General features: G+C 44.3%; 1 protein-coding gene across 2 annotated transcripts in view; it reads right to left on the bottom strand.

The window, feature by feature from the left end:
• The window catches only part of CREB1 (cAMP responsive element binding protein 1), a 38,350-nt gene extending 24,794 nt beyond the window's left edge, over positions 1-13,556 (bottom strand). Inside the window, exon 1 of one of the 2 annotated variants that reach the window (XM_059853290.1) lies at positions 13,322-13,556. The gene's annotated coding sequence lies outside the window, so the exon portion shown is untranslated. The remainder of the gene's footprint in view (positions 1-13,321) is intronic. The other variant, XM_059853289.1, reaches the window with a different exon arrangement.
• Positions 13,557-14,292: the final 736 nt, after the last annotated feature.

Raw genomic sequence — 14,292 nt, 5'->3', positions numbered from 1 at the left:
CTGACAGTTACTGCCCAGCTGACATTAGTGCACCTCCAGGAAACACCTGGAGGCCCAGCAAGCACAGCTTCACCAAGGGACACGCTGGGAGGAGTCCTGCTCTGACTTTTACATTTATTTTATTGAAGCACACACACAGATTTTGAAGAAAAACAAGTCTCCAGAAACAGCACAGAGCAGAGACCCAACAGACTCATGCTCATTCTGAGCCTGACTTGTACCACAGCCTCTCATCTGCTCACTCCTTCAGAGGTCACTCTACTGCCACAGGAGGCTCCTGATCAGGGCAATATCCAGTCACCCAGCTGCTCATGGCAGTGAAGGACCAGAGCAGCTGAGAGAAGGGAAACTGAGGCAATGCCTGTTTCACAAGCCCTGTATTCACAGCAGGTGTGCTAGTACAATTGTTCAGGAAGCAAGCACAGCTCCAGTATCCAAAGTTCAGGAATTTGACTCATTCTGTATTCAATGCATGTGGCTTTATAAAGCCACAGATGCACCACGAAAGCACTGAGAAGATCATCAAACACCACTCTGCTACACAACTGCTTTCATGGTTGCAGCATAAGCACTGAGAACACTGACCTGCAATCTGCAAACATTTCCACTGCCACCTTGCAGAGCAGCAGCCCTTTTAGCCACAGCTCAACAGCCACTTCATGAACTCCATTCAGCGGCTGCCAGACTGAAAATGGTCAGAGAAAAATAATTTTATTTACAGCTAACACATGGGACTGCAAATAACCAGTAATAAAGGTTTAACAGGACAAGACAGGCCCATAACTATCTCTCTTTGTCACTAATGACAAAGTGGGCTGGCACAAGAATTGCAATTTATACCACATCTTCTTTGTCATTCCAAGCTGGCACTGCCACTGCTCCTGGGTATTTGCTCCCTGTGTCCTCTGCCTCGGGTGAGCAGTCTGTGTGTCACACTGTGAACACAGCCTATGTTTGCTGCTTCATGTGAAATCCACTGCTTAGCACTCCACAGAATGGGTTCTCCACAGAGCCATTTATTTGATGATCACACCAGCTTCTGGGTCAGGGAAGCCAGAGGTCAGGAAAACCAAGTGAAGTGCAAGTAAAAGAATGGCTGCAACAACCAACGCCACTAAAAATGCCAAAAATTAAGAAGAGTCTTCAGATTGTGTTCTGCAAATAATCTGCAATAAAGCAATCTGCCAGGCAAACTGAGGAATAAAAAGCTGGAAAAATTCTTCTTGTCACTGAAGTTAAAGTATTTCATCTTGAACATAAGAGAAAAATTTAATCTCACTGTAAAAACATCTCACACAAAGCAGGATCATTCCATCAACATAATGTGATATCTGTAGTTCCACCCTGTGTCCCCATCAATGTGACACTGAGAGCAGTGTCTAAAAACTCTCTGCTGACTGAATACAGCCTGTAACAGCCACTGCAAGAGATGGGAAGAAGGTAGTATTTTCATACAGGACACAGAAGAAGTGCAACCAAGACCCTTAATTAAATTTAACCAACTTTTCTGGTTGGTTTTTCCACAAAACTTTAGTTAGACTTGTACAGTCAGTGAACATTCCTCACACCAGATTTAAATATATGAGTGATGAAAGTATTGGAAATTATTTGTGTTGCACACTCAACCTCTGTTTTACTAAAGAAAATGCCGTGGCAGATTTTAAAACAAGGGCAGAAGACCAAAAATGCAATCTCACAGCTACAGCGGTGAGCACCCAAACCAGCAATCTCCTCCAGATTTTGTTCTGTGTTGGCATAGCTCAAGCAAGCTGACATTTGCCAGGCAGATGGTGAATCAGTAGGCAGAGGTAAGGTGTATGAGTGAAAGTTGATTGAACCCTCTCCACAGCTGTATCCTCCTGATTTGACTCCATACTCCTGGCACTGTACTAGTATCTAGAATTTCTGCCTTCAAGCTTTTTAAAAGGAAAAAAGGCTCTGACAGCTATTAACTGCATTTAGTTTCTTGTACCACAAATTACACTAATAAATACAAAAGCATCCAGCAAGTATTTGGTACATGCAATGTAATTCAAGTTTAACCTACGCTGCCTTTTTTTGTTCAATATAAATAAATAAATAAATCAGCCCCCCCTTTTTACTAACCTTATCTAATAGCTGGGATGGGTCTTATGTGAATACATGAGCAGAGCCCAGTAAAGCAGCCAAGGGGAGACACCAGAGCAAACATTTCCTAAGACATTAACAGTGAAAAGCAAACAAATGACTCCATTGTCTTATTCCCTCCCCTTTCCAAAATGCTCCCAAAATACTGCCAGACTTCACTTAGACAAAACAAAATGTCAAAACAAATCCCAGAAAGGTTACAAAGTCATTAGGTAACATTATTATTGAAAACATAATCCATAAATATGTTCTATTTATAAATGCTGTGTGCTCCTATTGAAGGCACTTAGGGTATTAAAATACTAATTCACATGCTTTAAGTCTGTGCTCCTAAACATGCAGAACAGAATTGTGGTAACTATTTCTAAACACCTTTATTAGTGCAGTAAAAACAACCAAAACCCACCAGAAGAGATCTGCAAAATTAATTTTCGAGAAGCAAGACATTTTCAAGAATGTTCTGGCCAACATATCCAATTTATTCACAGAGATTTCTGAGAACTCTACCCATTCTGTCGTTCCTAACACATTCATTGCCAATATCATATTAATGTATTTCAGTTACTAACTTACTGCACTTTAATACAGCTTACCATCTATTCTCTGACATTATTTTTAGGGCATATAACTCACCTAATTTTCAATCTATGCAGATTTCTTGCAATTCTTACCAACTGTGTAGGCTTCCCCCCCAAAAATGAAACCATATGAAATTGCCAAAATACATGCCTCTTTTCTCCCTGGGACTGCTGTAAGTACTGTGGCTCACCTCATCACATGTGGCTGGTGGTTACCTAATAAAATCCATCCCAACATTGTATCTGAACAGTATCATTTGTAGGCAGGCATCTTTAATGCAATATAAAATATAGGCACCAAATGATTTTTTATCATGCTGTCGGGGAGCTAAGGCTCCTGCTGAATACACCACAACTTCAAGGAAGAGGCTCTGCACTTGGTACAGGCCCAGCAAGTCAATAATCAGAACAGCCACTTGTAATGAGCTTTAATTTCTGGCCCTAATCAAATTCTCATTTTACCTTTGACCAAAACAGCTGTGGGTAGAGAAGTGAGGGATCCATGATTCCATGGGATTTGAAGCTGACCTCAGCCCAGATGGGGGCAGCTACCTGAAGACAGCCACTTCTCATATTTGCTCTTCTCACTGCAGTGTTGAACTGTGACAGCACATCAGTCCGGTGGCAATATTAAAAGGATGATGTGATCTGAACCATGACAAGTGAGGGAGTTCTGCTCAGCCCAGGGTGAAAGCTTGCTGGATGGAAACAGCACCCATCTAAGAGCCTGTTAATGCAGCCTGACCCTGGGCAACGGGAGTACAGAGATGGGTGCAATAAACTAACACCTTTTCTGCTAAGGAGGCCCTGTGCCTGAGCTGGAACACGCTGCTCTCAGCACAGGCTGGTACCAGCCTGGGCTCAGTGCCACACCAGAGCAGATCTAGGAGCCCTTGGAAGGAGGCAGGCTGAACCTGGAGTGAGAATTCAGAAACAGTTCTCTCCTACCATCCAGATATCTAGATATGCCAAATAAATAATGTACCCTGCTGTACTGGTCAACCAGCAGAACATTTCCAGCCGCTTCCTTGCACCTCAAACACTGACACATGAGGTGTTCCAGCAGAAGAGCTAAGGCAGCCCAGTGACAGAAAGGAGAGCCAATTCTGCAAGAGACCATCTCCTATCCCACTGACAGGGAGATAAGTGGACTGTCACTACAATAATTAAAGGAGTATTCAGAGCAGAAAGTGATGCCAAGTTAGCCAGGCTAAGATCCATCTAAAAGAAGGTGCATGTGTTCCTTTCTTCCACTGGGTAGAGCTGTCAGAACTTGAGATTTCCACCTGACCTGCCAGAGTCATTCAGATGAATATTACATTTGTTCTCCTCCATATGCACTTCTATGTTTTATGGTCTTTTACTGCCTCACCATTCATTCTGGCAGAGTAAGAACCACCTCAATGCTGCATGACATATTTTGACAACCTTTTGTCATGCTGTAAGGATCTCTGTCCACTTGCCAAGCAACCTTTAAACATTCCAGGTCTGAGGCATTGGCTGGAAGAACTGTTGCAATTCCAAGCCAGGGGCAGCTTGAAACTCTGTAGGGAGAGCCTCTAAACATTTTTATCAAAGAAAGGGTTATCTCTGAGGTGAGGGAGCTACTGAAACTTGTTCTCCCAACAACTACAGGAGTGATGACTGACTGCTCAGCAGAGGCACTCTCCTACAGTGAAGAAGAACTAAAATGTTTAATATAGGATATTTAATATTAGTGCAATAGGCTATTAGGATATTTAATATATGACTGCCTGCTGCACAGCCTGCACTCTGTAGATGTGCTAGGGAAATCCACAGGCTCAGTCACTGGGTCTGTGACAAATGCTTATGTGAGCAAAGCTAAAGCTACTTTGAAGCTATACAGATGACCCAGCTCTCTTTTGGTGCTCAGAGCAGATCAGGAACAACTTACAGAAAGATACAAATAAAAACCAGAGCATCCACTGGCCTACACCTGTGGTTAACCTGAGTGCTCCAAGCCCAAGGGCCAAAAATACAACATGTAGTAATCTCAGACCTGTAACAGAAAAAGGAATCACATCCATATAGGTGTTTCCTTAATTCTAAATTACATACCAGTATGATTTAATAGAATAATGTGATAGAGCCAGAGAACCACATAAACATGTTTATTATTACCTGAAATCTTTCTATTCCAAAGAAATGTTTTCAGAATCTCTGTTAATTTTACAGTGTGAAAATATTAATAGACACATGTAATTTATCAGAATAGAGTACTGCAAGACTGGACCAAAGGTTCTTAAGAGATTACAATCTCTTAAGAGATTACACTGATTAAATATGACACTCTAAAGTAATATGAATGTAAATTTATATTCTGAAACCGAATCTTCTGGGAAGTCCCAGATATTCAGGGGACTTTCCCATGAATAAAGTAAATGTTTCCTTTCCACCCTATAATGAAGGAGAGCAACTGTCATTATTTAAAGATTTTTTTATGGTCTCAAATGTTAAATTAGTGACCTGAACTTTATCATCCATTTGCAATAATATAATAATGATAATAACAATAAGCCTGAGGTTTAAATAGAATAGGTCCCATCAGCAAAATACTGTACACTGAAAAGGGTCAGATACTGGAATCCCAAACTGACACATATCACACTCCTTTTCACATCATTCTTCTGTTGCAGAGAACTATCAAATCAGTTGGGGAACTTAGGGCAAGCATGGAGTCTCAGGTATTTATAAGCTGCACACTTAAACTTGACATGAGCATTTTAGGTAGAATTTGTGTCTGCTGAGATTTTGTCTGCTGGTGAGAAGGGACAGCTCCATGGCTAATGTTTCCAACCCACTTCTGAATGTCAGTGGCTAAAGCATCAATTCATAAAAAATATCACTTGAGATACTTACACTGCAAGCTTGACAGACATGAAATATATAAACAAACAGCACTCAGTCTGATTGATGCTTGGAACATATGTATTTCTAGAGTTCAACCCACAGTACAAAAGCATGAAATTCTATAACTTGGTAAGTATTGGAAAGTCTTGTTTTAAAAAAACAGAACACATCTAATGAGTTCAGAAAGAAAACACGACAAAAAGGATGTTTCAGACCAATGCTTTAACTGTTTTATTAATAAGTATCTTTAGAATTGGTCACCTGAAAGTAAGAGTGAGTTATTCATACAAAGCTGATAATTACCAAATATCAAGTCAAGTCTCTGAAAAAAACAAAAAAAAAAACCACCCTGCAAAGCAATATAATTTGGTTTTTATTATTAATATTATTAAATACCTTTGTTTAATTTTTAACAGGCAGTATAGAATGTTTTTTGCTTTAATGCCCTCCAGGAAGTGAAAACCTTTGAATTCTTTCTGAGGTTGGAGTGCTACAGTAGAGTATGCCCAAGTATGCACAAGAAAAACAGCATTTCCTTACAAACCTTGCCCTTGTCAAATTTCTGAATGCATCCTATTCACAAAATTAACTGCAACATTAAAACCAAAAGATCTACATCTTAAACCACAGCTTAGACTTGGAAATACTTTTAAATCCTAGAATTGCTCTGGCTTTACTAGTTTCATTGAAAGTATTGTTGCTTGGTCTATTAGCACTAGTCTTGAAGGATCATCAGACTATGTTGCATAACGCACCAAAATGAAATCTGTGACCCAGCCTTTCCCTAAAAACCAACAGAAATGCAACAGAGATCAAACTCTGTATTAAAATCATTCTGACTAATGTTATCAGGCAAATGGATTCTAGTTTATTTTTAATATATTTTTAAAATGTGCCTGGGCAGTGCAGAAGAGCCTTTTAAAGGAGAAAGATGGCTCACATGCCTGCCAGGCAGATCTAGTCTGCAAGAGCATAATCTCCAAAGAAAGAATTATGTTTTTCAAATACTTTACAGAAGTTTAAGACCTCCATTACCTGTGAGCAACATGACTGTCCCCATAGAACCAGGGGGGTGATTTGCTGGTAATGCTGAAGGCCTGCAATGACCCAGAGTAAGCAATGGGAGCCACTGATGAACCAGAAAGGACAAGAGAAAGGAACAGAATCTGTGTTTCACATTAATGTGTTGCACACAAAAGAAAAATCTCCATTTTGCTTCCTGCAATGACAGTTTTGCAAGCATTGCTGCTGGCAGCATTGCCAGCTCAGGCTCTGGTTTCCTCTAAATTCTTTCTTATTTACACCTTTACACTTGTCTGTGAAGCTGTCTAGTAAATGAGACCAGGCAACCAATTTGCACTACAGACAAGGAAACACAACTAATTCCTAGCCTGGACCAGTTCTCTGATCCAGTTCACAGGCAGTTGTACTGTGAACAGAAGCAGGAACAGGGAAGGTGGAGCCCAGTCTACCCTGCTGCAGCCAGGCCTGTCAATGAAAGCAAAGTAAATCAATCATGGGTATAGGTGTCACAAGACTGTGGGAAGCCAACAAAGATGCAGAAAAAACCACCTCTGTTCCGTAACTTGATTACTGTTGTGATGACTCCTGTTAGGAGTGGGAGGCTGGAAACAGGATGAGTATTTTTTATATAATCAACATTAGCTTTCTGAGGATTGGGCAGAGATGTATTTTTCAAACAGCCATGTTGCTGACAAAGCAGCTATTTGCAGCAGGTAACATACTTCTTCCTCTCCCCAGTCCAGAGTAATGTGCACTGGTTACACACCAACATTAACTTCACACTACAACTTCCAGGCCAGCAGTTTCAGCCACCATGAATTATTTTACAATCTGGAAGACAGGTCAAGGCAGTTATCAGTGTGTAGCAGCAGTGACACTACAGTGAGCTCACTGCCCAGGTGCCTTGGGACACTGACAGGATGTGCACCCAAGGGCTGGACCTGGACCCCTTCTACAGCTTTATATTTCATTAAAGAGACGTTATACATAATTCTGCCCTGCTGACTGGGCTTCTCAGAATGAAAAGTACCTAAGTGGTACACTGATCTAACCTCTTGAGAAGACTGACATCTGCCTCTGATAAGGAGCAGTTAATTCAATCACACAGCTATCACCAAGCTTTTAAAACAAGGAAACTTTCCTCGTTTGGTTCTTTTTGTTGCTGTTGTTTATTTTTTGACTTACTGTGTTCTTAGCTTTCCTAGCTGCAAAGACAAACTCATGTGGCTCTGGCCACTATGAACAGAGTCCAGTTCTTCTTTTGCTCCAAGTCATGGATATGCTGCCATTCCCCAAGGTGGGTCTGTTGACACAGCTCTCTGCTGCTGAAGGGAGAAATTGTGTACCCCTTCTTCTTTCCCCTACCATCACTGCAAATCTGCACTGGCGTTTATGCTGCCAGCACAAACAAATCTCAGTCACCAACCAATTCACCTCACTCATGCAGGAGAAAATTATCTACTAAAAAAAGCACAGTTCTCTCCTGGGTTAGTGACTTGAGCTGGGTTATTAGGTTTTGTACACAATCAACACTACAGACAATGTAAAGGGATGGTCCAACACCACACAGGAAAGAGCAGGAGGGAAAGAGCAAGACTCTGTCTCCTGAGAGCCACATTTAAGTTGTATCAGCTCAGACCAAACCACAGCAACAGATTACTTTTGTTGGTTATACTGTGGCATTAGTACACAGTGCCCTTTCTCACACCTACCCTTCCTTTTATCTCCCAGAATTTTCCTATCAGTACAAAGAGAAAATCTGGATGAGTGTCACAATGAGGGCAGGGGTCCTACACCTACAGTAACGTCCTAGGCTTTTTTTTCAAGAGAAGGAAAGCTCTCTACAATCCAGAAAGGTTTAAGTTTACAAAGCCTGGTCATATTGTATGCTACTTGGAGAAATGGACAGGCACCAGTGGATTTTGAGGCCAGGCCAGCTACACATAGCCAGATGCTGTGTCATCAGGAAAAAAAAAAAGTCAAGAAAATAATGCTTCCCATCCATTATTAAATGGGGTATAAAAGATGATGAGAGAGATTTTACAGATGAGAAGACATTTTGACATTCAAGCCCAAGGAAAGGTGCAAGGGGAAGCAAAATCCAATTCATACTGGAACAGCACAGAGAATGAGAAATTTAGGGTAGCACCTACAAGAAAACTGCATGTAATACTGGATCCAAAATCTACAGGGGGTTGCAGAGTTTCTGAAGAGATGATTAAAATATTGCAACAAAGAGCTGCAGTGAACAGCAACAGGCGAACTTAAAATGTGACAAATATGAAAAAAAAAAGGAATAAAGGAAGTGCACAGAGAACTTGCTAAAAACACACACACTCAAAAGGTGTTTCAGACAAGTAAATAACCAGCAGAACAAATCAGTTTAATACATGATACTGAAGTTTGGGAACAGCTGTTGCTCATGTTCATTTGCTCATGGTTAGCACATGTAATAACTTAGACTTAGCTGAGTGATCCAGCTCTGTGGCAAGAAGAACCCCAGCAGGATCTGTGTCATCCAGCTTAGTTATAAACACAGTGAAAATTTAAAAATTTTTACATAGGCTGCATTTCCCATTTAGCAGCAGAGCTGACTGAGCTGCCCTTATCTCCCTGCTCATTCCAGCCCCATCCCTTCCCCTGATTATGCTGGTACAGCTCCTGTGCAGCCATGCAGCAATCAGGGGAAGGGATGATCCAGGTGAAAATGAACCAGGCTCCACACCTTTCAAACAGCTGAACCATCTCCCCACAGTCACCCAAGCATTTGTGAGAGTGCAGTGGAAAGTACATGGAAGATGCCTTGGCCAGTATTACTACCAAAAAATGCTATGAGGAACTATGGTTTCAGTTCATCAACCAGGAGATAAGCTTCAAGAATTCCTGGATTTCTTAGGCTACCTGCTCTTTTGTAAGTTTAGAAATCCATCTGAAAAAGTTTCTGCTTAAAGAAATTACAACCCAGCTTTAGTTCTGCCATGTGCAGGGAAAAGGAGTTTTCATGATAACCTCACTGACTAAACAGGCTATCACTGTACACTTAGTAGATCAGAGATTTTTACAAATCACTTTAACTCTCCCCTCCATAAAGTGTGAAAGCATCAAGGATAAAGATTTTTCCTTCAGTTTCCTGAACCAAGGTAGGTTCAAAATAGTTCACTGTAAGGCTTCCTGCAACTGTGTCTCAAGTAACCAGTGTAGTATGTCAGAGAACAACTGAAAAGTAACAAAATCCAGAAAAGCAATTGGCAGGATTCTCCTATCTCCAGAACTATTTTTCCATCTTTCACCTAATGGTCTTTTTTTTAAAAAAATATCAACTCTCATAATATTCTTAGGACAAAAATAGGAATGCTTATTATCTTAGGATACTATGCTGTACCTCTCTGCACTCTACTCAAAAGTCACTGCAAGTAACTAACAAGTATCAGTGCTGCTTTAAACTTGTGTGTATGTACATGTTAGGTAAACATATACATGCATCCAAACAGGAACATGCTTCCTCCAAATTCTTATCCTCTCACCTTCAAGTGGCTCTTCCAACACTGAGCTTTCTATTCTTTCCACTTGACACATAATACTATAAATCCAGCACTGCCAGACAAAAACAGCAGCAGAGAATTCTTGGCTGTTTTTGAGTGCTCTTTTTACCTGAAAGCCAACTAGAGCTTGGCACATTTTCACCTCCTGTGCAGCTGACCAGGCTGTTTCAGAAATATGGAAAGCTGGAAGGTGTTGTATTCCTTCTCACTCACCTTTTTTAATTGCAGTACAATCAAGTGATCTAAAAGCTTTGAAGAACAAAATAGGTATCAATGCCTTCATGCTGGGAGATGTACATAGATGATTAATGGCAGGCTGCTCAGGTTTTCATAATCACTATGAAATATGACCTCAGACTGCAGATGAGGCAACACAATTTTTGGTTCAGTAAATAAAAAAAAAAAAAAAATCACTGCCTTGTCATGAACTTCAGCTGTATGGAGGCAGGTAGCAGAGAGCTCAAAAGAAATTGGGTAGGGTTGTTTCTGTAGAGGAGGATTGCTGTCACATCCCATAAAACTTACTTTAGTTAGATTATTGGCAGAAAGCTAACACGGCCTTCTCACTGCACAAAAGCCCTGAGAGGTGTGGCATGAGTAACTGATCTCCACTTGCTTCCAGAGATCCAAAAATAGAGGTGAAGTGTGAATATCCCATTTGTTTCAAAACTGTGCCAACAGAAATTCCCAGGTGGGGCCTTGTCTCCTATCAAAAATGCACCTACAGAGCTGGAGCTGCACTTAGGCAAGAGGCTGCTTCTCACTGCAGCACAACAGCTACTCTGCAGAGCAAGATTTACAGGAGATTTTGTACAGCAAGAGCTGTGCTGGTGCAGGTTTCCAAGAAAGAGCCAGACTGATGACTTGACAGTCTAAATGAGATGTTTCTAAATTTTCTGCATCAGCAAACCCCTCTCCCCCTTTCAGACCTTTGGGGTGTTTTTTGTGTTCGATTTTTTGTTTGTTTGACTGGTTCTTTAATTTTTTAACCCAGAGCAGTACACACACATATCACCAAACCTACGAGAAAAAAAAAAAAATAGATGCAGACTGTTCAGTGCAGATCCAAACACCATACTGAGAGCACCAATCTGAATACTGGTGTTCTCTCAATTAAAGCATTGAAAATGATTACACTCTTCTTTACTACATGCAACAATTTCATTTTAGGTCACATATAAGCCATGCTTAGCAAATACACAACCAAATACTCTGTTCCTTTTTCTCCCCTGACCTGTGAGGGGACAAAGCTGGTGAGGAAATGAAGAGATCTGTGTTTGAAAACATGGATCTGAGTCTTCCACTCCATTCCAAAATAGAATAAAATGAAATGTTTTTCTAAAACTACAAAAAACAACAAGCAAGGGTTTTCTGTCCCATTTCTGTATTTACAATGTAGTATGTATTCCATCAAACCAAGAATGAATGAAATACACCAACAATTACACTCTCTTTAATCACTATCAACAACTACATTGCTTACTGAAGTCCTCACATGTCTATTAATCACTTTAAAGTTTAGAAACCCTCTTCTCATGTTGGTATTACACAGTGAAGTGACGTAGAGCATCTTTGGCCTTCATTTCAAAAGAAGTGGTGGAGGTGACAGAAAACAGAAATTCACATACAAGGAAGTATACATGTGAATTACAAATATCCATTTTGAACAAAACCTATTTCAGTGACTTTGTATTTTACTGTATAAATCCACATTTGTTGATACAAAGGAAGAAAGAATGCAAGTAGAGTCTCAAAATTCCTGTATTCTAAAATCGTGTTTAGTGGTGGTCAACATGGGACTAAACAGGGATACATGATATTACTAAGAAGTCTCTAGTCTTTTATTTCAGAAATAGGAAACATGTTTCTAACCCCAGGGAGGGAAAAAAAAAAAAAAAAAAAAAAAGACAGGTGTTATTCCAAAAGCACATTGTGAGCCGGCATTCCAATATTTAAGAAACAAAAAATTTTGAAGTGTTTCATGAAAAAAAAAAAATCATTTGACCATTTAAAACTTCTTATCCCTGTACATATTTAAGAGGTGTAACAACCTTTGCTTAAAAAGTCTCTCACGCTGTTTTTGCTTACTACTGTAACACAAAACTGCAGATATCCAGGATTTGAAAGTAGAACAAAGTCAAAACACCGTCTTCTATTCTAGGCAAAAAAAGAGGGGAAAAAGCTTCCCAGCAAGGCAAGGCTGGTGTAAGGTGGAAAAAGGCATTTGAGCTGACATTTGCTATTAAAGCTGGGATAGAGGTCAAATCCTGTTCGCTGTGCAGGACCCAAGTCTGTGGAAAACTGGCAAAAGCAAATCCCAAACCGAGATTTACCAGCCGCAGCCTGGCTCAAGTTCACTTTGGGTTAAAAATACTACCGGGGAGAAGCAGGGCGGCAAGAGGGAACCGTATCCCTGTTACGTGACCTGCGCGCCGGGCCCGGGCTGCGCCCGCGGGTCCCGCCCGGAGCGCGGTGTTGGGTGACCGGCACCTCCGCCCGGCGCGGCCTCCCGGAGACGGAGCAACAGCGAGCCACCAGACCAAGCGCTGCCCCGGCTTCCGAGCGCAGATTTTATTAAAAGCTTCTCGTTACAGAGCCGGGGAGCGCCCCACGCACTCGTGTCCATCACGGCGGGAGTCTGTTTGTTTATCCGTACGGCGCGCTCGGGGCGCCGGGGAAGCGGAACTCCGGCGGGCGCGGGGGCCGCGGCGGCCCCGCGGGAGGGACCCCGGAGCCCGGCGGGGCCGGGGGCGGCAGCGGGGGAGCGAGAGCCGGAGCGCACACGGCGGGGAGGGGGCGCGGGCGGGAGCGCGGCCGCCCCCCGCCGCCGCCGCTCCCCCTCGTCGTCGTCCTCCGCCGCCTCCTCCGGGGGCCGGGGGGCGCGGTGCCCCTTCCCCGCCGCGCTGAGCGCCGCCGCTGGCTGCCGACAGAGCCGCCGCCGCCCGGCCGTGGCGGCCGCCGCCGGGCCGGCTCCCATCCGCCATTATCCTTTGTTCGCGGCGCGGCGGCGGCGGGGATGTTGCAGGGCTCGGCTCCATCTTTAAGGCGGGCGCCCCTCCCGCGGGCGGTGCGCGGCCGGGCCCCCGCGTCCTGCCGCCCGGCGGCTCCCCTGGTCCCCGCCGGGCTCCATTTCCTTCCCTCCCCCCCGCCCCTGTTTGCTGGGCGCCGTCCTCCTCTTACCGGTTACCAGGCTGCTCCGTCACTGCTTTCGTTCGCGCCTGGGATCTCGCCGCAGTTTTATTCTCTCCCCCACGTAACACACCGCGTCAAACTACACCTCCGCCGCGTCACTCACACACACAGGCGCTCCCAGCCCGGCGACAGGCAGGCAGCGGCCGACTGAGGAGCGCCAGCCAGGGAGCAAGCGCCGAGCGCGCCCGGCCCCGCACGGAAACCGCCGAGCGCTCACGGAAAGCGCCGAGCGCCCGCCAGGCGGCGGGAACGGCCGAGCGCGCCGCCGGCCTCCGCGGAAAGAGCCGAGCGGCCGCGGAAACGAACGAAGCGCCCCGGAGGGTGAGGCGGAAAGAGCCGAGCGGGCGGCGGGAAGGCGCGAGCGGCGCTTCCGCCCCGGGGCGGCCCGCGCGGGAAGCACCGAGCGGGGCTGCAGGGGGGAGGGGGAGCGCGCGCTCACCCCCCCCGCTCCCCCCGCCCCGCCGTGCGCGCGGCCGAGGCGGTCGGAAACTCGCGAGCGCTCACGGAAGGGGCCGAGGGGCGGCGAAGGCCTCAGCTTCAGCGCGGAGTCCCCGAATCCATCGGGTTGGAAAAGACCTGCGAGATCATCGAGTCTCGCCTGTGACTGAACACCACCATGCCAACTAGATCATGGCACTAATGTTTAAATTCCTTAAACACCTCCGGGAACGGTGGCTCCACCACCTCCCTGGGCAGCCCATTCCAATATCTAGTCACTCTGTGTGAAAACTACTCCCTGCTGTCCAACCTAAACCTCCCCAGGCTGAAGCTTAAGACTGTGTCCTCTTGTCCTGTTGCTGGTTGCTTGGGAAAGGAACCGACCCTCGTGTGGCTACCCTCGGTTCAGGCTGTGCTGAGAGTGGGAAGGTCCCCCCGAGCCTCCTGTGCTCCAGGCTGGGCCCCCCTCCCTCAGGCACTCCTCACAGGACTGTGTTCCAGCCTCCTCACCAGCTCCACTG

This window comes from Haemorhous mexicanus, chromosome 8, assembly GCF_027477595.1.
Source record: "Haemorhous mexicanus isolate bHaeMex1 chromosome 8, bHaeMex1.pri, whole genome shotgun sequence".
Lineage (NCBI taxonomy): Eukaryota > Metazoa > Chordata > Aves > Passeriformes > Fringillidae > Haemorhous > Haemorhous mexicanus.
This window is presented reverse-complemented; position numbering and strand designations above follow the sequence as displayed.